Consider the following 24,750-nt stretch of genomic DNA (forward strand, 5'->3'; position numbering starts at 1 on the left):
ACTTTTTGAATTCTCAAGAATGGCCGCCAACGGGTTCTAGCTTATACCACGAAGATTCTGATTAAGGAATCCAAGAGATATTCATTCAATCTTAGGTAGAACAGAGGTGGTTGTCAGGCACACGTTCATAAGGACAGATGATGATGAGTGTCACGGATCATCACATCCATCAGGTTGAAGTACGAATGATATCTTAGAATAAGAATAAGCTTGAATTGAATAGAAGAATAATAGTAATTGCATTAATTCTCGAGGTACAGCAGAGCTCCATACCTTAATCTATGGTGTGTAGAAACTCCACCGTTGAAAATACATAAGTGATGGTCCAGGCATGGCCGAATGGCCAGCCCCCAAAATGCGATATGAATTCGAAAATAGGGAAAAGGACCCCTTGTACAATAGTAAAAATTTCTATTTATACTAAACTAGCTACTAGGGTTTACAGAAATAAGTCTAAGTGCAGAAATCTACATCCGGGGCCCACTTTGGTGTGTGCTTGGGCTGAGCTTGAGCTTTAAATGTGCAGAGGCTTCTCTTGTAGTTAAAGGCCAAGTTGTAACGTCTGTTTGGCGTTTAACTCTGGTTTGTGACGTGTTTCTGGCGTTTTACTTTAGAATGCAGCATGGAACTGGCGTTGAACGCCATTTTGTGTCATCTAAACTCGAATAAAATAGGGACTATTATATATTTCTAGAAAGCCCTGGATGTCTAGTTTCCAACGCAGTTAATATCGCGCCATTTGGAGTTCTGTAGCTCCAGAAAATCCATTTAGAGTGCAAGAAGGTCAGAATCCAACAGCATCAGCAGTCCTTTTTCAGCCTGAATCAGATTTTTGCTCAGGTCCCTCAATTTCAGCCAGAAAATATCTGAAATCACAGAAAAACACACAAAATCATAGTAAATTCCAGAAATGTGAATTTTGCATAAAAACCAATAAAAACATCCCTAAAAGTAGCTAGATCCTACTCAAAACTACCTAAAAACAATGCCAAAAAGCGTATAAATTATCCGCTCATCACATATACATCATGTTTGTATATGCACGAGATGCATATGCATTATACATGAGTATGCATTATAATTATTTCGTGCCTCATTAAACAAAGCTCTGTGACTTGCAATTTGGAGTTCATTTTTGACCTAATTCAGTCCATTTGTGATGCATAGGAAGGAAGTGGGATGAACTCTTAACAATTACCATGTTTTGAATCTGTGGCCAACCCAGAACTCCAGACCACCGTTTAAGTTGTAATCGTCTTTACCTGTGTTAAAAAATGGATTTTTTTCTTGCATCGCGTTCATGTCCAATGTACGATAATGATTGGGTACTGTTCCGGGGGTTACCTGAAACTGTAGGTCGATCTCAGAGGAGATCGGTGGGGGTGATCGGTACTGTCGTATCCGATGTGTTGGACTTGGTGGTGCAGCTAATCTTTCGTCACCAGAGGGTGGTGGTACCTGGAAGAGACTCCGATGCTTAAGTTAGCACGTGCTTTAGGTATGTTTTTAGTGGAATCAGAGCATGAGTTATACCTGGGTGCTCTAGTGTATTTATAGTAGTGTGGAATGACCTTTCTGGGGATAAGATAGTTATCTTATCTTATCTTTGAGTGAAGTCATCTTATCTTTTTATGGGAACTTGGTACACGGAATTGTGATTCACACTTTTCACAGCTTCGGTGCCACTAACCAGAAAGTGCACTGGGTCGTCCAAGTAATACCTTATGTGAGTAAGGGTCGATCCCACGGAGATTGTCGGCTTGAAGCAATCTATGGTTATCTTGTAAACCTTAGTCAGGAGATTAATAATGAAAAGAGTTTTGTTTGTAAAAAGTAAAAGAACATGAAATGAATAATACTTGTTATGCAGTAATGGAGAACGGGTTGGGGTTTTGGAGATGTTCTGTCTTCTGAATCTCTGCTTTCCTACTGTTGTCTTCTTCACGCACGCAAGGCTCCTTCCATGGCAAGCTGTATGTTGGTGGATCACCGTTGTCAATGGCTACCATCCATCCTCTTAGTAAAAATGGTCCAACTACAGGTTCCGTATGGCTAATCATCTGTCGGTTCTCACTCGTGCTGGAATAGGATCCATTGATCCTTTTGCACACAGTCAATGCGCCCAACATTTGTGAGTTTGAAGCTCGTCACAGTCACCCCTTCTCAGATCCTACTCGGAATACCACAGACAAGGTTTAGACTTTACGGATCTCAAGAGTGCTTCCAATTGATTCTAGCTTATACCACGAAGACTCTGGTTTCATGGATTTGAACACTCTGTTGTCAGGAGAGGCAATCAAACTCGTGAACCAGGAACCCAATATATGCACATTCAGTCTAAGGTAGAACGGAAGTGATTGTCAGGCACACGTTCATAAGTTGAGAATGGTGATGAGTGTCACAGATCATCACATTCATCATGTTGAAGTGCAAATGAATATCTTAGAATAGAAACAAGTGTGATTGAATAGAAAACAAAAATAATTGCATTAATCCATCGAGACACAGCAGAGCTCCTCACCCCCAAACTTGGGGTTTAGAGACTCATGCCATAGAAGATACAAATTCAGATGTAAAATGTCATGAGGTACAAAATGAATCTCTAAAAATAGTTTTTATACTCAACTAGAAACCTAGATTTACAGAAAATAAGTAACTAAGTGCAGATAAAGCAGAAATCCACTTCTGGGGCCCACTTGGTGTGTGCTTGGGCTGAGCATTGAAGCTTCCACGTGCATAGGCCATTCTTGGACTTAAACGCTAGCTTTGGTGCCAGTTTGGGCGTTTAACTCTAGTTTTGGTGCCAGTTCTAGCGTTTTACGCCAGAAAAGGGTCTCTAACTGGCGTTTGGACGCCAGTTTGGGCCATCAAATCTCAAGCAAAGTATAGACTATTATACATTGCTGGAAAGCCAAAGATGTCTAATTTCTAACGCATTTGAGAGCGCGCTAAATGGGCTTCTGTAGCTCCAGAAAATCCACTTCGAGTGCAGAAGGGTCAGAATCCAACAGCATCTGCAGTCTGTTCTCAGCCTCTGAATCAGATTTTTGCTCAGGTCCCTCAATTTCAGCCAGAAAATACCTGAAATTACAGAAAAACACACAGACTCATAGTAAAGTCCAGAAATATAATTTTTGCATAAAAACTAATAATAATATTCTAAAAAATAACTAAAACCTATTAAAAGCTACCTAAAAACAATGCCAAAAAACGTATAAATTATCCGCTCATCAGAACTGCCTTATCTTTCTAGGATTTGGCCACCTTTAGATTTAGGATGTGTTTCTTTGTTTGGGCCTCCTTTGGGCTTCTCTATCAATTTGTCCGATCTCTTTGAGGAGAGGTCGGTGGCGACCCAACTTGAAGAGGTCGGTTTACTTGTCTTCAACCAGCCCGGTCGGGTAGCTCGACCCGGGGTATGAACAGTGTCCCTGCTCGACCTCGGTCTTTCTATTGAGGTCATGTTTTTCAGATTTTGACCCCTTTTTTGGGAAGCTACGCTCGAGCATCTTTTGTCGATTGTTTGTCGCACTCCTATTAGTACTTAAATGTGGAGCGTTTCCTTTTTAATTGCAACGTGCGTTGTGCCTTTCTTGAAAATGTGCAAAGCTTTAAAAACTCATTAACCCCTTTTTTCCTGTTTCCTTTGCTTCCCTCTTCGTATCTCATTTTGAATTTTCAAAGGTTTGCTTCAGATTCTTCTTCACTTTTCTCTTTAACTCTTTGCTGGTTCTTCGTTCTTTCGCTCTCAAATCTTTCCATTTTCGTGCTTCCCCTTTTCTTTGCTTGAAGAAGTTGTCACTTCGGTCTCCTGGGAAGTTATCCTCCCCTCTTCCTCTGCAGGTTGGTTTTTCTTCCTCTCTTTCTACTTTCCACACCGCACTTTCTGCGTGCTTTTTGTTGTGTATAAAAAGTTTTGATCTTGTTTGAATTTTGTTTTTGGAAAGTTTGAATGTTTCTGCGTCGTTGTGCCTGATGGTTGCTGTAATGTGCGTCTTGATGCTATTTTAGAGTTTTTCGGTTGGTCGCTTGTCTCTGTTCCTTTTGCATGGCTATTTTATGCGTGGATCTTTTCCTTTGAGCTTTTTTTTGTAGCCTTGAAATGATAAACTGCATCTCTAAAAAAGGTTGTATCTTTTGATGATTTCTTTGCGATTTGTCTGATGATAGTGGCTTTCTTTGCTGTTTCGTGTTGGATGTCATTTAGTCGAAGAAGAATTGATTTTTTTATGTCTTATTGTGGAGAGATATTTAAGTTTTCAACCGTTGATTCCCTGATTTCTCGTCTTGTTACTGCCTCTAAAGGGTGCCCCTAGACCTTGCTTGTGAGTCTTGGGGTTTCCCTTTTTGCTGCTGTATTCGATAGTGTTGCCATGTCGAGTTGTTTCCATACTTGCCCGAGCTGCTTGGTTAGTAACCCATTTTTCTTCTTTCTTTCTGTAGGAATAGTTGACTCATGTCCCTCCAAAAGAACATTGTTGAGATGTCTACTAAGGTCCCGGATGGCATGTCTGACTGGCTGGATTCTATTGTTTTGATGTGTGTCTCTGTAGTTGATTCTGAATATTATGTGCGACTTAGGAGGCATCATAGGATTTGTAGTGATAGGGATCAAGAGAAAAATTACGAGCTGGTATCCCCTGACCCCGAGGAGATGGTTAGTTTTCCTTCTGTGACAAAAGGAGAACGGCCCTTTTTCTATGCTTATGATTACTTCTTCAGCCAACTGAACATCACCATTCCCTTTACTCCTTTTGAGTCCGGGCTGTTGTAGGCTTGAATGTAGCTCCTTCTCAACTCCATTCGAACTCATGGGGTTTCATAAAGATTTTCCAATTATTGTGTCAAGAACTACATGTCCGACCTTCTCAAGCCATCTTCCTTTATCTCTTTGTTTTGACAAAACCTGGGGTAGCTAAGAAGAAAGCTTCTTAGATTTCTTTTCGGGCTTCCCAAGGAAAGAAAGTGTTTTCAATGTATGATGAATCGTTTAGGGATTTTAAGAACTATTATTTCAAGGTCCGAGCTGTTAAGGGAGCTCTGCCTTTCTTCTTGGATGAAAATGACGAACCCGCTTTTCCTTTGTGCTGGCAAAAGGATGTGGTAGTGACTAGGTATTCTTGGGAAAGTTTGGATGAGGTCGAGCAGGCCTTTATGCATGTGTTGGAGGAAAATTGGGGGGAACCTCCTCACCTTAATACGAAGAGGTTTTTGGGGAATCCCTTCCTTCTTCGAGCTGAATTGGGTAGTTGCCGACTTCTTTTTAGCTTCTTGTTATTTATTTCTTTGTTTGTCAATCCCGTTTTGATCTTGCTATTTTCTTTTTCAGAGATGGTGAAGTCCTTCGATTCCATAAAGGCCTTTAAGCAGTCTAGGAAAGCAACAGCCGCCCACAATATCTCGGCGAAGGCTTCGGGGGAAGGATCCTCTCAGGTCCCTCCAAAGAAGTCGTACCTCTGGCACTACTGGGCTGAGGAAGACTATCCCTACTCCCCAAGTTCATGTGGTTTCCTCCAATCCTCTCCGGCCGACTTCTGGCACTACCTCTTCCCCTACTGTCGGTTCTCCTCTGAAGAGGCAGAAAACTGTTGAACCCTATGACCTGAATGCCCCTGATTTTGATGCTGTGAGTTTTGTTGATAACCAAATTGCCCCTTATGACCGACTTCCTATGGACGATGTGTCCATCCTTCGCCACCTGGATTTTATTACCAGTAATAGTGTTCAGATGGCCCATATGAGTGCGGAGATGTTTAGAACAATCCAAGATTCTCCCATTCATCCGACGAAGGCCTTTATGAAGGAGGCTAAGTCAGAGTTTGACAGAATTTCAGGGCTAAAGAATGAACTTGAACGAAAGGTGGCTAAATTGGAGCTGGACGTGGAAAATGAGAAGGCCCGAGCTACTACTGCTGAGGCCACTACGAACCTTGCTGAGGAGATGGTGAAGAACCATAAAGAGAGCTATGTTCGAACTTATAGCGAGCTACTGGAGACCAGAGAAAGGCTGTCATCTGCTCATGCTGACTATGCTGAGCTCCAGGGCCATCTTGTGGGTAGTGTCACTGATGCCTATGAAAACTTGAAGGCCCAGGTCCGGGATCTTGCACCCGAGCTCGACCTTACTCTCTTCAGTCTAGACAACATTGCTGAGGATAGCAAGATTGTTCCTGCCCCAGATGATGACGAAGAGGAAGGTCCTCCTCCAGTTCTTCAACCCCTGCAGCGGAGGTCGTCCACCCTAGTTCTGACTCGGACGTCCAAATTCTAAATTGGGAGGACGGGACCGTTGATGCAACCCCCTTGAAGATTGGTCCTCCCTCCTTGACTCAAGATGCTGTCCCTAAGGATGTTATAGACACTTTGTGACTTCTGATGTATTTGTATAGCCCAATTTGTGGGCTTTTGAACTCTGGTTATTTTTTGTAATTTTTATGCTGCTGGTTCTTCATTGACATTTTAGTTGCTTTTGTGCAACTTGATTTTGAAAAACAAAAGTATCCTTAAACTCTTAGGCTGTCACTTGGGTGGCCTTTTTGAGACTTTTAGATTATATCTATGTTTTGATATGTTTGACTATTCCTTTGCAATTTCTGCGAATCTGTGGAGAGTGTCGACCTTTTCTTGATCGCTCATTATTTCATCTGCTTTCTGCTTGGTTGAGGTGATCTTTGGGGCTAATTTGTCCGACAACTTTTTTAGAATCCTCATAGAACCTTTTTAGTTGATCTTGAACAATGTTGATAGCCTTGTCGTGGAGTCATGGCTTTTTGGGAAAAGCTGTATCCCTTCTAACGCACGCTTTTTGTTGATCCGACTTCGCTTGTCGGTCCATTGATCTGACTTCTTTCTATGGATTTACTTTTTATGACTTTGTTGCCTTGTTTGGTTTGGTCTGACTTCTTCTGGTTGGTCTTTCTTAAGTTATTCCTAGCAATCCATTTTTATTCAGACCTCGTCAGGCCTCTTTCTATGGATTACTTTTTATAACTTTTGTTGCTTTGATTGGATTGGTCCGAGTTCTTCTGGTCGATCCTTCCTAAGTTATTTTTAGCAATCCATTTTTATTCAGACCTCGTCAGGCCTCTTTCTATGGATTACTTTTTATAACTTATTGCATTAATCTATTTTGTCGCTTTCATCTTGCCGACTTTATCGTGATCAGGTGATGAATTTAGTTTTCATCTTGCCAACCTTGTCGTGATCGGGCGATGAGTTTGTTTCTCATCTTTGCCGACATGTAGCTTTGTAATCGGACGATGAGTTTTTGAGCTCAGATTAATGTGTCGTGGTAAAAAGAAAAAGCTTTGTAGAGAATCTGAAAGAATGAAATAAATAAAAAATAGGAATATAAACAAGAATATGTACATGTGGGTATTTCTGTAGATCCTGGCTTGGTGCCTCATTAAAAAACCTTTTCAGGAAAAAGAGTGCGCCTTGACCTAAGATCTTTAGTACCTCCTAACTATAGTACCTCCTTAGGTTGCAGACGTGCCATGACCTTGGTAGCTCTCGCTCCTCGAGGTCGGACACCTTGTAGTAGCCTTTTCCCATACCTCTATAACTTGGTAAGGCCCTTTCCAGTTAGCTACTAGCTTTCCTTCTCCTGATCGACCTATTCCGATGTCATTTTAGATTAAGATGTGATCATTGTTGGCGAAACTTCGTTGGATTACTTTTTGATTGTATCTTGATGCCATTCGTCGTTTTAAGGCTTCTTTTCTAATCGAGCTCTTTCTCGAATTTCTGGAATTAGGTCGAGTTCTTCCCGTTGATTTTGGGGGTTGGTGCACAAAACTGTGATCTCAATGGCGCCAACAACTTGGTACGCACAATTGTAATATCACTCTTTTTTCACAATTTCGCACAACTAACCAGTAAGTGCACTGGGTCGTCCAAGTAATAAACCTTACGTGAGTAAGGGTCAATCCCACGGAGATTGTTGGCTTGAAGCAAGCTATGGTCATCTTGTAAATCTCAGTCAGGCGGATTCAAATGGTTATGAAGTTTTGATAATTAAAATATAAATAAACATAAAATAAAGATAGAGATACTTATGTAATTCATTGGTGGAAATTTTAGATAAGCGTATCGAGATGCGTTGTTCCTTCTGAATCTCTGCTTTCCTACTGCCTTCATCCAATCCGTCATACTCCTTTCTATGGCAAGCTGTATGTTGGGTGTCACTGTTGTTAATGGCTACTTCCCGTCCTCTCAGTGAAAATGGTCCTCTACGGTTATTGTACGACTAATCAACTGTCGGATTTCTCGTCTCGGATGAAAAATACCATGCACAGATTTCGTATAGCTAATCAGCTGTTAGTTCTCGATCGTGTAGGAATAGGATTTACTATCCTTTTGCGTCTGTCACCACGCCCTACAGTCGCGAGTTTGAAGCTCGTCACAGTCATCCCATTCCAGATCCTACTCGAAATACCACAGACAAGGTTTAGACTTTCCGGATATCAAGAATGCTACCAATGGATTCTAGCCTATACCACGAAGACTCTAATCTCGAATTCAGATGCCCCATTGTCAGAGGGGAGTCGATGTGAATCGTTGATTAGAAACCCAAGAGATATACATTCAAGCTTGTTTTCATGTAGAACGAAAATAGTTGTCAATCACGCGTTCATAAGTGAGAATGGTGATGAGTGTCACATAATCATCACATTCATCATGTTCTTATGTGTGAATGGATATCTTAGAATAAGAATAAGCATGAATTGAATAGAAGAACAATAGTACTTTGCATTAATACTCGAGGAACAGCAGAGCTCCACACCTTAATCTATGGTGTGTAGAAACTCCACCGTTGAAAATACATAAGTGAAAATAGGGTAGGCATGGCCGAATGGCCAGCCTCCCAAAATGTGAACAATGGTTCAAAGATGTTCCAAAAGCTCAAAGATATGAGTACAATAGTAAAAAGTTCTATTTATACTAAACTAGTCACTAGGGTTAGAGAAATAAGTAGATGATGCAGAAATCCCCTTCCGGGCCCACTTGGTGTGTGCTTGGGCTAAGCATTGAGGCTTTCACGTGTAGAGACCTTCTTTGGAGTTAAACGCCAGTTTGTAACTTGTTTCTGGCATTTGACTCTAGCTTGCAACTTGTTTCTGGCATTTAACGCCAGAATAGGGCAGAAAGCTGGCGTTGAATGCCAGTTTGCATCATCTAAACTCAGACAAAGAATGAACTATTATATATTGCTCGAAAGCCCTGGATGTCTACTTTCCAACACAATTGAGAGCGCGCTATTTGGACTTCTGTAGCTCTAAATAATCCATTTTGAGTGCAGGGAGGTCAGAATCCAACAGCATAAGCAGTCCTTTTTCAGCATCTGAATCAGATTTTTGCTCAGGTCCTTCAATTTCAGCCAGAAAATACCTGAAATTATAGAAAAATACACAAACTCATAGTAAAGTCTAGAAATGTGAATTTTGCTTAAAAACTAATAAAAATATACTAAAAACTAACTAAATCATACTAAAAACTATATAAAAACAATGCCAAAAAGCGTATAAATTATCCACTCATCAGGGGTTAGCCTTTTCATTGTAGAGGATCATTCTAGGAGATCCTTCTTCAATCTCTACTGGGATCATTGCCTCCATTCCGTAAACTAATCGAAAAGGTGATTCTCCTGTAGTGGAATGTGGAATTGTCCGATATGCCCATAGGACTTGCGGGAGCTCTTCAGCCCAAGCTCCCTTTGCATCTTGTAGTCTCCATTTTAACCCGGCTAATTGAATTTGTTGGTGGCTTCTGCTTGTCCATTGGCTTGTCAGCTACCAACATTCTGAAACCTGTGTCGGTGAATTGAGTTCCATTGTCTGTAGTGATGGAGTGAGGGATCCCAAACCTCATAATGATATTTTTGTATAAAAATTTCTGACTTCTTTGGGCAGTGGCATTGGCTAGGGGCTCTGCTTCAATCTATTTTGTGAAATAGTCTACTTCTACAATGAGGAATTTGACTTGTCCCGATCCTTGGGGGAAGGGTCCAAGAAGGTCGAGCCCCCATTCTGCAAATGGCCAGAGTGATGTTATACCAATGAGTTCTTCGGGTGGAGCGATGTGGAAGTTAGCATGCTTTTGACATGGTAAGCATGTCTTAATGAATTCTGCCGCTTCTTTTTGCAGTGTTGGCCAGAAGAATCTAGCTCGGAGTACTTTTTTGGAGAGAGCTCATGCCCCCAAGTGGTTCCCACATATGCCACTATATACTTCTTCCAAGACTTCCCTTATATTGGAAGTTGGTATACATTTTAGGAGGGGAGTTGAGATCTCTCTCCTATATAAGGTATCGCCCACTATGGTGTTGTATTGCACTTCTCGCTTTAACCTCTTTGCCTCTTTTTTGTCTGTGGGGAGCGTCTCTGACTGGAGGTAGTTGATTATGGGGATCATCCACCCTTGATCCTGTCCTGATATGGCCAGAATCTTTTCTTCCCCCGCAATTGATGGGCTTTGCAGTATTTCTTGGATGAGACTTCTATTATTGCCCCCTGGTTTGGTGCTGGCTAGTTTTGAAAGAGCATCAGCTCGAGCATTCTGTTCCCGAGGTATATGGTGGACCTCGTATTCCCCGAGTTGTCCGAGCTGTTCTCTGGTCTTTTCCATGTACTTTTTCATGGTAGGATCCTTAGCTTGGTAGCTCCCTCCTATTTGTGAGGTGACTATTTGTGAATAACTGAAGATGATAAGCTTTTGAACTCCCACCTCCTTAGCCAGCCTCAAACCAACTAGTAATGCCTCATATTCATCCTGGTTATTTGAAGCAGGGAATTCGAATTTTAAGGAGAGTTCGATTTGGTTTCCCTTGTCACTTTCTATTATTACCCCTGCGCCACTCTCGGTCTTGTTTGAAGAGCCGTTGATGAGCGGATATTTTATACGCTTTTTGGGGGTAATTTCATGTAGATTTTAGTATGTTTTAATTAGTTTTTAGTAGAATATTATTAGTTTTTAGGCAAAAATCATATTTCTGGACTTTAATATGAGTTTGTGTGTTTTTTTGTGATTTCAGGAATTTTCTGGCTGAAATTGAGGGAGCTGAGCAAAAATCTGAGTTAGGCTGAAAAAGGACTGCTGATGCTGTTGGATCCTGACCTCCCTGCACTCGAAATAGATTTTCTGGAGCTACAGGAGTCCAATTGGCGCGCTCTCAACGGCGTTGGAAAGTAGACATCCAGGGCTTTCCCGCAATATATAATAGTCCATACTTTGCGCGAAGATAGATGACGTAAACTGGCGTTCAACGCCAGTATCATGCTGCTGTCTGGCGTCCAGCGCCAGAAACAGGCTACAAGCTGGAGTTCAACGCCAGAAACAGGTTACAACCTGGCGTTGAACGCCCAAAACAGCCCCAGGCACGTGAGAAGCTTAAGTCTCAGCCCCAGCACACACCAAGTGGGCCCTAAAAGTGGATTTCTGCATCATCTATCATAGTTTACTCATTTTCTGTAAACCTAGGTTACTAGTTTACTATTTAAACAACTTTTAGAGATTAACTTTGTATCTCATGACATTTCAGATCTAAATTTTATACACTTTGACGGCATGAGTCTCAAAACTCCATTGTTGGGGGGTGAGGAGCTCTGCAGCGTCTCAATGAATTAATGCAATTGTTTCTATTTCTCCATTCAAACGTATGTGTGTTCCGATCTAAGATGTTTATTCGCGCTTAATTGTGAAGGAGGTGATGATCCGTGACACTCATCACCTTCCTCAATCCATGAACGTGTGTCTGACAAACACCTCCGTTCTACATCAGATTGAATGATCATCTCTTAGCTTCCTTAATCAGAATCTTCGTGGTATAAGCTAGAACTGATGGCGGCCACTCTTGAGGATCCGGAAAGTCTAAACCTTGTCTGTGGTATTCCGAGTAGGATTCAAGGATTGAATGGCTGTGACGAGCTTCAAACTCGCGACTGCTGGGCGTGATGACAAACGCAAAAGGATCAATGGATCCTATTCCAACATGATCGAGAACCAACAGCTGATTAGCCGTGCTGTGACAGAGCATCTGGACCGTTTTCACTGAGAGGATGGGAAGTAGCCACTGACAATAGTGACACCCTACATACAGCTTCCCATGGATGGAACTTTACAAACAATTGAGTTGAATATTACATTGCAGGAATTCAGAGGACAAAGCATCTCCAAAACTCCAACATATTCTCCATTACTACATTACAAGTAATTAATTCACGCTCTTTTATTTTTCTAATAATTCAAACTGATAATTTTAATTGAGATCCTGACTAAGAATAATAAAATAAACATAGCTTGCTTCAAACCAATAATCTCCGTGGGATCGACCCTTACTCACGTAAGGTATTACTTGGATGACCCAGTGCACTTGCTGGTTAGTTGTGCGGATTGCAAAAGTGTGATTGCAATTTTGTGCACCAAGTTTTTGGCGCCGTTGCCGGGGATTGTTCGAGTTTGAACAACTAAAGGTTTATTTTATTTCTTAGATTAGGAATAGTTTATTTTTGTTGTTATAGAGTCATTAAATTCTGATAGGATAATTTCTTTTTTTAAAAAAATTTTCAAAAATATTATCTTTCTTTATCAATTTTTAATTTCTTTTCGTGAGTTTAGTGTCTTGTTCAAAGTTTGGTGTTAATTGCATATTTTATATTTTTCTTTAAATTTTCGAACTTGTGTTCTTTGTTCTTCATTGATCTTCAAGTTGTTCTTGTTTATTTTTCTTGCTTGATCTTGAGTTTTACTTGTTTTGTGTCTTTTCTTGTTTTTCTTGTGCTTTTTCAAAACATTAACTTTCAAAAATTATACTTTTATCCATAAAAATAATACATCTTTAAAATATGTTACATTTTTAGCTCAGTTGGTTATAGCGTTGGCTTATGTTCTTGGTAATTGGGCATCTTCTTTTTAAAATCTTTTTTTTAAAAAATAATTTTTCTTAATTTAATCTTGTGCCAAACTTTAAGTTTGGTGTTTTCTTGTTGATCTTTCTTTAATTTTCAAAAATTTATCTTGGTTTTCTAAAAATTTTAAGTTTGGTGTTCTTTCTTTTGTTCTTGGTGTTCTTGTGAATCTTCAAGGTGTTCTTGAGTCTTTCTTGCGTTTTGATCTTAAAATTTTTAAGTTTGGTGTTCCTTGGTGTTTTCCCTCCAAAATTTTCGAAAATAAGGAGCATTAGATCTAAAAATTTTAAGTCTTGTGTCTTTTGTGTGTTTTTTCTCTTTCATCATAAAATTCAAAATTCAAAAAAAAAATATCTTTTCTAACTAATTTTAAACTATATTTTCGAAATTTCTATATAAAAATTCAGATTTCAATTTCAAAATTTTTCAATTCTTATTTTTTTAATATATATTTTATTATCTTTTTCAAAAATTTTATCCTAACCACTTTCTCCTTTTCCTCAAATTTTTCGAAAATCTTCAAAAAATATTTTCATTTTTTTTATTTATTTTATTTCGTTTTTATTTGTTTTATTTTTACTTTATTTTATAAAATAAATTTTTATAAAATAAATAATATCAACATCCATACCATCTCCTTTATTCCATCATGGAACTAAGTGGAAATGCACAGTCCAAGAGGACTCTGGGGTCATATGCTAACCCCACTACTGCTTCATATGGGAGTAGTATCTGTATATCCTCCATTGGAGTTAGTAGCTTTGAGTTGAATTCTCAGCTCATTATCATGGTGCAGCAAAACTGCCAGTATTCCGGTCTTCCAGAGGAAGAACCTACAGAATTTCTGGCACAATTTTTACAAATTGCTGACACAGTACATGATAAGGAAGTAGATTAGGATGTCTACAGATTATTACTGTTTTCATTTGCTGTAAAAGATCAAGCTAAGAGATGGTTAAATAACCAGCCTAAGAACAGCATAAAAACATGGAAACAACTGTCAGAAAAATTCCTGAATCACTATTTCCCTCCAAAACGGATGACACAGCTAAGGCTAAGCATCCAAGGCTTCAAACAAGGAGATAATGAATCCCTTTATGATGCCTGGGAGAGATACAGAGAGATGCTAAGAAAATGCCCCTCTGAAATGTTTTCAGAGTGGGTGCAATTAGACATCTTCTACTATGGGCTTACAGAAAAAGCTCAGATTTCTCTAGACCACTCAGCTGGTGGATCTATACATATGAGAAAAATAATTGAAGAAGCTCAAGAGCTTATTGATACAGTTGCCAGAAATCAGCATCTGTACCTAAGCAGTGAATCTTCCATGAAAGAAGAAGCTAAAACAGTAACTGCTGAACTCAGTCCTGTGGATCAAGCTAATGAATTCAATCAGCAATTAGACTTTCTAACCCAGCAACTAGCCGAATTCAAGGAAATACTACAGGAAACAAGAATGGCTAACAGGAATATGAAAGTACAGTTAAAGCAAACAGAAAAGCAACTGTCAAAACAAATAGTAGAAGAATGCCAAGCAGTTCAATTAAGAAGTGGGAAAACATTAAATACTTCACTTTAAAGCAGCAGGAAGCCAAGAAATGAACAAATAGCTACTCAAAATCCCTCTGAGGACAATCAGAGCCCAGAGAGGAATAATGCTGGCGCTGAACGCCCAGACCATGCTCATTCCTGGCGTTCAATGCCAGAAACAAGCATGAATCTGGCGTTGAACGCCCAAAGGGAGCACAGTTCTGGCGTTCAGACACCAGTAACAGATAAGGAGTTGGCGTCTAACGCCACTCCAGCTCCCACCCCTGGCATTCAAACGCCAGTGGGGGATCAGTCACATACAAGTGCTGATAACAACCCTTCTAAAAAAGCTTCCCAATCCACATCTGTAGGCAATAAACCTGCAGCAACTAAGGTTGAGGAATACAAAGCCAAAATGCCTTATCCTCAAAAACTCCGCCAAGCAGAACAGGATAAGCAATTTGCTCGCTTTGCAGACTATCTCAGGACTCTTGAAATAAAGATTCCGTTTGCAGAAGCACTTGAGCAAATACCCTCTTATGCTAAGTTCATGAAAGAGATCTTAAGTCATAAGAAGGATTGGAGGGAAACTGAAAAAGTTTACCTCACTGAAGAATGCAGTGCAGTCATTCTGAAAAGCTTACCTGAGAAGCTTAAAGATCCTGGGAGCTTTATGATACCATGCACATTAGAGGGTAATTGTACCAAGCAAGCTCTATGTGACCTTGGGGCAAGTATCAACCTAATACCTGCATCTATTATCACAAGGCTCGGTTTGACTGAAGAAGTCAAACCAACCCGGATATGTCTTCAACTTGCTGATGGCTCCATTAAATACCCATCAGGCATGATTGAAGACATGATTGTCAAGGTTGGGCCATTTGCCTTTCCTACTAACTTTGTGGTGCTGGAAATGGAGGAGTACAAGAGTGCAACTCTCATTCTAGGAAGACCTTTCCTAGCAACTGGCCGAACCCTCATTGACGTCCAAAAAGGGGAAGTAACCTTGAGAGTCAATGAGGAGGAGTTCAAGTTGAATATTGTCAAAGCCATGCAACATCCAGACACCCTAAATGACTGCATGAGTGTTGATATCATTGACTCTCTGGTAAGAGAGGTCAATATGGCTGAGAGTCTCGAATCAGAGCTAGAGGACATCTTTAAAGATGTTCAGCCTGATCTGGAGGAATCAGAGAGAATAGTAGAACCTCTGAAAATCCCTCAGGAAGAGGAGAAACCTCCTAAACCCGAGCTCAAACAGTTACCACCATCCCTAAAATATGCATTTCTGGGAGAAGGTGATACCTTTTCTGTAATCATAAGCTCTACCTTAGAGCCACAGGAAGAGGAAGCACTAATTCAAGTGCTAAGGACACACAAGACAGCTCTTGGGTGGTCCATCAGTGATCTCAAAGGCATTAGCCCAGCCAGATGCATGCACAAGATTTTACTGGAGGGTGACACCAAGCCAGTGGTTCAACCACAAAGGCGGCTGAATCCAGCCATGAAGGAGGTGGTGCAGAAAAAGGTCACTAAGTTACTAGAGGCTGGGATTATTTATCCTATTTCTGATAGCCCCTGGGTAAGCCCTGTCCAAGTCGTCCCTAAGAAAGGTGGCATGACAGTGGTTCATAATGAAAAAAATGAACTAGTTTCTACAAGAACAGTTACTGGGTGGCGTATGTGTATTGATTATAGAAGGCTCAATACAGCTACTAGAAAGGATCATTTTCCTTTACCATTCATAGACCAGATGCTAGAAAGACTGGCAGGTCATGAATACTACTACTTTCTAGATGGATATTCAGGTTATAATCAAATTGCAGTAGATCCAAAAGATCAAGAGAAAACAGCATTCACATGTCCATCTGGAGTATTTGCATACAGAAGGATACCATTTGGCCTGTGCAATGCACCTGCAACCTTTCAGAGGTGCATGCTCTCAATTTTCTCTGATATGGTGGAAAAATTTCTGGAAGTCTTCATGGATAACTTTTCAGTATTTGGAGACTCATTCAGCTCCTGTCTTGACCATCTAGCACTTGTTCTAAAGAGATGCCAAGAGACTAACCTGGTTTTAAACTGAAAAAAATGTCACTTATGGTGACTGAAGGAATTGTCCTTGGGCACAAAATTTCGAACAAGGGAATAGAGGTGGATCAAGCTAAGGTAGAGGTAATTGAAAAATTACCACCACCTGCCAATGTTAAGGCAATCAAAAGCTTTCTGGGGCATGCAGGATTCTATAGGAGGTTTATAAAGGATTTTTCAAAAATTGCCAAACCTCTGAGCAACCTGCTAGCTGCTGACACGCCATTCGTCTTTGATAAGGAGTGTCTGCAGGCATTTGAGACTCTGAAAGCTAAATTGGTCACAGCACCAATCATTTCTGCACCAAACTGGACATTGCCATTTGAACTAATGTGTGATGCCAGTGACCATGCCATTGGTGCAGTATTGGGATAAAGGCATGACAAGCTTCTGCACGTCATTTACTATGCCAGCCGTGTTCTAAATGATGCACAGAAGAACTACACAACCACAGAAAAAGAGCTACTTGCAGTGGTTTACGCCATTGACAAATTCAGATCCTATTTAGTAGGATCAAAAGTGATTGTGTACACTGATCATGCTGCTCTTAAATATCTACTCACAAAGCAGGATTCAAAACCCAGACTTATAAGATGGGTGTTGCTTCTGCAAAAGTTTGATATAGAAATAAGAGACAGAAAAGGGACAGAGAATCAGGTAGCAGATCACCTGTCCCGAATAGAACCAGTAGAAGGGGTGTCCCTCCCTCTTACTGAGATCTCTGAAAACTTTCCGGATGAGCAACTCTTTGCCATCCAGGAAGTGCCATGGTTTGCAGACATTGCAAACTACAAGGCAGTGAGATTCATACCCAAAGAATACAGTAGGCAGCAATCAAAGAAGCTGATCACGGATGCAAAGTATTATCTCTGGGATGAGCCGTATCTCTTTAAGAGATGTGCAGACGGAGTAATCCGTAGATGTGTGCCTAAAGAAAAAGCGCAGAAGATCCTATGGCACTGCCATGGATCACAGTATGGAGGACATTTTGGAAGTGAGCGAACAGCCACAAGAGTCCTCCAATGTGGCTTCTACTGGCCTACTCTCTATAAAGATTCCCGAGTGTTTGTACTTAATTGTGACAGTTGCCAAAGATCTGGCAATCTGCCTCACAGTTATGCCATGCCTCAACAAGGGATCTTGGAGATTGAGTTGTTTGATGTATGGGGTATTAACTTCATGGGACCTTTCCCACCATCATACTCAAACACTTATATTCTGGTGGCAGTGGATTATGTATACAAATGGGTGGAGGCTATTGCAACACCCACTAATGACACTAAAATAGTGTTAAAATTCCTCCAGAAACACATCTTCAGCAGATTTGGTACCCCTAGAGTATTAATCAGTGATGGGGGCACTCATTTCTGCAATAAACAACTTTACTCTGTTTTGGTTCGTTATGGAGTTAGCCACAGGGTAGCTACTCCATATCACCCACAAACTAATGGGCAAGCTGAAGTCTCAAATAGAGAACTCAAAAGAATCATGGAACGGACTGTAATTAACCGTAGAAGGGATTGGGCAAGAAGCTTGGATGATGCTCTGTGGGTATACAGAACAGCATTCAAGACCCCTATAGGGACCTCTCCATACCAGCTTGTGTATGGAAAGGCATGTCACTTGCCAGTGGAACTGGAACACAAGTCCTACTGGGCAACCAGATTCCTAAACCTTGATGCCAAGTTAGCTGGAGAAAAACGATTGCTCCAGTTAAATGAGCTAGAGGAATTTAGACTCAATGCTTTCGAGAATGCAAAAATTTACAAAGAAAAAGCGAAAAGATGGCATGATAAGAAATTGTCATCCCGAGTCTTTGAGCCGGGGCAAAAAGTTCTGCTATTTAATTCTAGGCTCAAATTATTCCCCGGGAAATTAAAATCCCGGTGGAGAGGTCCATATGTGATTACAAGTGTATCACCATATGGATACGTAGAGCTTCAGGATAATGAATCTAACAAAAAGTTCATTGTTAATAGACAGAGAGTTAAACATTATCTTGAAAGCAATTTTGAGCAAGAATGCTCAAAACTGAGACTTGATTAAAAGCTCAGTAATAGTCCAGCTAACGACATTAAAAAAGCGCTTGCTGGGAGGCAACCCAGCCACTCACAAAATTTAATTTTATTTGTTTCTGCTAATTAATTGATTTTTACAGATATATGTTAGAGTATCTTCAAAAGGTAAAATAGCAATTTATTGAATTCACAGAGTTACAGGGAAATTTGGAAGCTCACTGGCATGAAAAAGCCAGTAAGAAACGTTTTGGGCGTTGAACGCCCAAAAGAAGCACCCACTGGGCGTTCAACGCCAGTAAGGGTAGCCATCTGGGCGTTAAACGCCAGAAAGGAGCATCTTCTGAGCGTTGAACGCCAGAAAGAAGCACCTTCTGGGCGTTTAACGCCAGATTGATAGCGTCCTGGGCGTTCAGAAAAACGCCCAGTGACAAAGGACTTCCTGGCGTTAAACGCCAGAAAGAAGCAACAGCTGGGCGTTGAACACCCAGGAGAAGCAACAATTGGGCGTTAAATGCCCAAAACATGCAGCAGTTGGGCGTTTAACGCCAGGATGGTGGGGAGGAGGTAAAATTCATTTTTCTTCAAAAATTTTCTAATTTTTATGTTTCAATTCATGATTTCATGCATAAACATGTTTCCAAATATCATCCTTCAATTCCAAAAATTTTAATCCTAATTTCTAAAATCCTTAATTTCTGAAATCCCTTTTTCAAAGATTTTACATGCATCTTCATCCATAAAGACAGATGATTTCCAATCCAATCCAACTCTTTTTTTAGGTTTTTCAAAATTTAATTATCTTTTAAAATCTTTTTCAAATTAAAAATTCAGATTTATTTCAGATCTTTTTAAATTATATCCTTTTCTTATCATATTTATCTTTTATAAATCATATCTCTTATCTTATATCTTTTTCTTATTTTCGAATACCCACCCCCTCCCTTTATATTCACTTTCGGCGCCCCTCTCATCATCCACCATTCCACACTTGCTCTCCTCCTATCCCTCTTCTCTCTCTTCTTTTGCTTGAGGATAAGCAAACCTCTAAGTTTGGTGTGCTTATCCGTGATCACAAAAACATACTCACTTTGATCATGGCCCCTAAAGGAAAATAACCCAACCCAAGAGGCAAGAAAGAGAATATTCCAAAGCCACTTTGGAATCAAGGAAAGTTCTTAACTAAAGAACATTCAGACCATTACTACAAAATAATGAGTCTAAGATCAGTGATCCCAGAAGTCAAGTTCGATCTGAAAGAAGATGAATATCCGGATATCCAAGAACAAATTCGAAACAGAAACTGGGAAATCCTAGCTAATCCTGAAACGAAAGTGGGAAGGAACATGGTTTAGGAGTTCTATGCTAATCTATGGCAGACAGACAGGCAAAGAATAATTGGAGCTGCCCTCTATGACCATCGGACCTTAGTCAGAGGAAAGATTGTTCATACCCATCCTGACAAAATCAGGGAGATCTTTAAGCTTCCTCAACTGAAAGATGACCCAGACTCCTTTAATAGGAGAATGATGAGGGTAAATAAAGGCTTGGACAAGATTCTAGAGGATATATGCAACCCTGAAGCCAGGTGGACCACCAACACGACTGACATCCCAAATCAACTCAAAAGAGAAGATCTCAACCAGTAGCCAGAGGCTGGCTGGATTTCATTGGGCGTTCTATATTGCCCACCAGCAACCGTTCTGAAGTTACTATTAAAAGAGCAGTGATGATTCACTGCATCATGTTGGGAAAAGAAGTAGAAGTCCATCAACTGATCTTGTGTGAACTATACAAAATAGCAAACAGGAATTCCAAGGATGCCAGATTGGCCTATCCAAGCTTAATTTCTATGCTCTGCAAAGATGCCGGAGTGAAGATGGGAATAACAGAGTATATCTCAGTTGAGAGGCCAATCACTAGAATATCAATGGACAGACAACAACTGCAAGATGATCCAATCAAGAGGAGAGCACAGGAAGTCCTCCCAGAACTTCCTCAATTCGAATATTGGGAACATCTTGAGGCATCTATTTCCAAATTGCAAGAAGCTATGAACCAAATAAAGGAAGAACAGAACAATCAAAGTAGCATGCTTTGTAAACTGCTTAAGGAACAAGAAGAGCAAGGGCGTGATTTAAGGGAGCTGAAGCGCCAGAAATTAATCCTTGAAGGACCAAGCACCCCACAGATCAGAGGAACATCTACTTCTCAGAACACAGGTTGTTGAGTTCTAAATTTAGCTTTAACTCTGTGATAGTGTTATTATAGAAATTTACCTTAGGAGATATATATAGTAGTAGTAGTAGTAGTAATTAGTATATCTATTCTGGTTTTATTCCCAATTAAGTTATAATTTATTTTTCTCATCATCATCAGACATCAATAAAATAGTAGATAATTAGAATAAAGAAGTAATTTATTTTTTTCGAGTTCTTAATAATAAAAATTATAATTAACTATATGTGGTGGCAATACTTTTTGTTCTCTGAATAAATGCTTGAACAGTGCATAATTTTTATCTTGAATTCTATGAATATTGGCTCCTGAAAGAATGAGTAACACGAAAAATATTATTGATGATCTAAAAAATCATGAATTTGATTCTTGAAGCAAGAAAAAGCAGTAAAAAAAAAAACAAAAAAAAATTACAAGGAATCATTGGATTAAGAAAAGAATCCAAGGCTTTGAGCATCAATGGATAGGAGGGGCTAAGGAAATAGTTCCAGGCCTAAGCGGCTAAACCAAGCTGTCCCTAACCATGTGCTTGTGGCATGCAGGTCCAAGTGAAAAACTTGAGACTGAGTGGTTAAAGTCGTGATCCAAAGCAAAAAGAGTGTGCTTAAGAGCTCTGGACACCTCTAACTGGGGACTCTAGCAAAGCTGAGTCACAATCTGAAAAGGTTCACCCAGTCATGTGTCTGTGGCATTTGTGTATCCGGTGGTAATACTGGAAAACAAAGTGCTTAGGGCCACGGCCAAGACTCATAAAAGTAGCTGTGTTCAAGAATCAACATACTTAACTAGGAAAATCAATAATACTATCTGAATTCTGAGTTCCTATGGATGCCAATCATTCTAAATTTCAAAGGATAAAGTGAGATGCCAAAACTGTTTGGAAGCAAAAAGCTACTAGCCCCGCTCATCTAATTAGAATCTGAGCTTCACTTAAAACTCTGAGATATTATTGCTTCTTGATTTCTTTTTATCCTCTTTTATTCATCTAGTTGCTTGAGGACAAGCAACAGTTTAAGTTTGGTGTTGTGATGAGCGGATATTTTATACGCTTTTTGGGGGTAATTTCATGTAGATTTTAGTATGTTTTAATTAGCTTTTAGTATAATATTATTAGTTTTTAGGCAAAAATCATATTTCTGGACTTTACTATGAGTTTGTGTGTTTTTCTGTGATTTCAGGAATTTTTTGGCTGAAATTGAGGGAGATGAGCAAAAATCTGAGTTAGGCTGAAAAAGGACTACTGATGCTGTTGGATCCTGACCTCCCTGCACTCGAAATGGATTTTCTGGAGCTACAGGAGTTCAATTGGCGCGCTCTCAACGGCGTTGGAAAGTAGACATCCAGGGCTTTCCAGCAATATATAATAGTCCATACTTTGCGCGAAGATAGACGACGTAAACTGGCGTTCAACGCCAGTATCATGCTGCTGTCTGGCGTCCAGCGCCAGAAACAGGCTACAAGCTGGAGTTCAACGCCAGAAACAGGTTACAACCTGGCGTTGAACGCCCAAAACAGCCCCAGGCACGTGAGAAGCTTAAGTCTCAGCCCCAGCACACACCAAGTGGGCCCCAGAAGTGGATTTCTGCATCATCTATCATAGTTTACTCATTTTCTGTAAACATAGGTTACTAGTTTACTATTTAAACAACTTTTAGAGATTAACTTTGTATCTCATGACATTTCAGATCTAAATTTTATACACTTTGACGGCATGAGTCTCAAAACTCCATTGTTGGGGGGTGAGGAGCTCTGCAGCGTCTCAATGAATTAATGCAATTGTTTCTATTTCTCCATTCAAACGTATGTGTGTTCCGATCTAAGATGTTTATTCGCGCTTAATTGTGAAGGAGGCGATGATCCGTGACACTCATCACCTTCCTCAATCCATGAACGTGTGTCTGACAAACACCTCCGTTCTACATCAGATTGAATGATCATCTCTTAGCTTCCTTAATCAGAATCTCCGTGGTATAAGCTAGAACTGATGGCGGCCACTCTTGAGGATCCGGAAAGTCTAAACCTTGTCTGTGGTATTCCGAGTAGGATTCAAGGATTGAATGGCTGTGACGAGCTTCAAACTCGCGACTGCTGGGCGTGATGACAAACGCAAAAGGATCAATGGATCCTATTCCAACATGATCGAGAACCAACAGCTGATTAGCCGTGCTGTGACAGAGCATCTGGACCGTTTTCACTGAGAGGATGGGAAGTAGCCACTGACAATGGTGACACCCTACATACAGCTTGCCATGGATGGAACTTTACAAACAATTGAGTTGAATATTACATTGTAGGAATTCAAAGGACAAAGCATCTCCAAAACTCCAACATATTCTACATTACTACATTACAAGTAATTAATTCACGCTCTTTTATTTTTCTAATAATTCAAACTGATAATTTTAATTGAGATCCTGACTAAGAATAATAAAATAAACATAGCTTGCTTCAAACCAATAATCTCCGTAGGATCGACCCTTACTCACGTAAGGTATTACTTGGACGATCCAGTGCACTTGCTGGTTAGTTGTACGGATTGCAAAAGTGTGATTACAATTTCGTGCACCAGCCGTCTACATAGAGATTCCATTTCGTACGAGTTCTCAGGGTGTCAGTATACTCGGCAATAAATTCATCCAGATACTGTGACTTGATGGCTGTCTGAGCTTCATATTGCAGATCGAACTCAGATAACTTGACTGCCTACTGTAGGATTCTTTCGGCTAAGTCGGTCTTCTGTAGAATGCCCTTTATGGGCTGGTTCGTCTGAATCTTGATGGTGTAAGCCTGGAAGTATGGGTGGAGGCGTCGAGAAGTTAAAATGAGGGCGTAAGCAAACTTTTCTATTTTTTGATAGTTTAGTTCGGCCTCGTGTAGAGCCTTGCTGATGAAGTAGATGGATTTTTGCCCTTGCTCATCCTCTCTGACTAGTGCCGAAGCTATTGCCCGACTTTCCACTGCAAGGTATAATATGAGTGTTTCTCCTTCCCGAGGTCGGGTAAGGATAGGTGGTTGCCCCAAGAAATTTTTGAGATCTTGAAAGGCTTGTTCACATTCTGTGGTCCATTCAAACCTCTTCTCCTTCCTTAACGTGGCGTAGAAGGGGAGAGATCTTATGGCCAATCCAGCCAGAAACCTGGACAGGGCGGCTAGTCTTCTGTTGAGTTGTTGGACTTCCTTGACGCAGGTCGGGCTTCTCATGTTAAGTATAGCCTGACACTTTTCTGAATTTGCCTCAATTCCTCTTTGTGTGAGCATGAAGCCTAAGAATTTGCCCGCCTTTACTACAAAGGTGCATTTTGCGGGATTAAGTTGCATTCCATGCTTTCTTATGGTGTCGAAAACTTTAGAGGGGTCGGACAGTAATGATTCCTCACTTTGTGTTTTTACCAACATGTCGTCTACATACACCTCTAGTAGTTTTCCAATATGGTCTGTGAATACTTTGTTCATCAATCTTTGGTAGGTAGCTCCTGCGTTTTTGAGTCTGAATGGCATGACGATATAACAGTAATTTGCCTTAGGGGTTAAGAATGAGGTCTTTTCTTGATCGAGTGGATACATCGGGATTTGATTGTATCTTGAGTAAGCATCCATGAAGGATAGGTATTTGTACCCGGAGGAGGCATCCACTAGATCGTCTATGCTTGGGAGTGGATATTGATCTTTTGGGCAGGCTTTGTTGAGATCGGTGTAGTTAGTACACATCCGCCACTTCCCATTCAATTTTTTCACCAAGACAACGTTGGCTAGACATAGTGAGTACTTGACCTCCCTTATGAATCCTGCCTCTAGTAATGCTTGTACCTGTTCTTCTACAGCTTGAGATCTTTCTGGTCTGAGCTTCCTACATCTCTACCGTACTGGCCGAGATCCTGGGTATACTTCGAGTTTGTGGCACATTAGTTTGGGGTCTATGACTGGCATATCTGCGGCCTTCCATGCAAAGAGGTTGGCATTATTCCTTAGGA

This window comes from Arachis stenosperma, chromosome 9 (genome assembly GCF_014773155.1).
Source record: "Arachis stenosperma cultivar V10309 chromosome 9, arast.V10309.gnm1.PFL2, whole genome shotgun sequence".
NCBI classification, from domain to species: domain Eukaryota; kingdom Viridiplantae; phylum Streptophyta; class Magnoliopsida; order Fabales; family Fabaceae; genus Arachis; species Arachis stenosperma.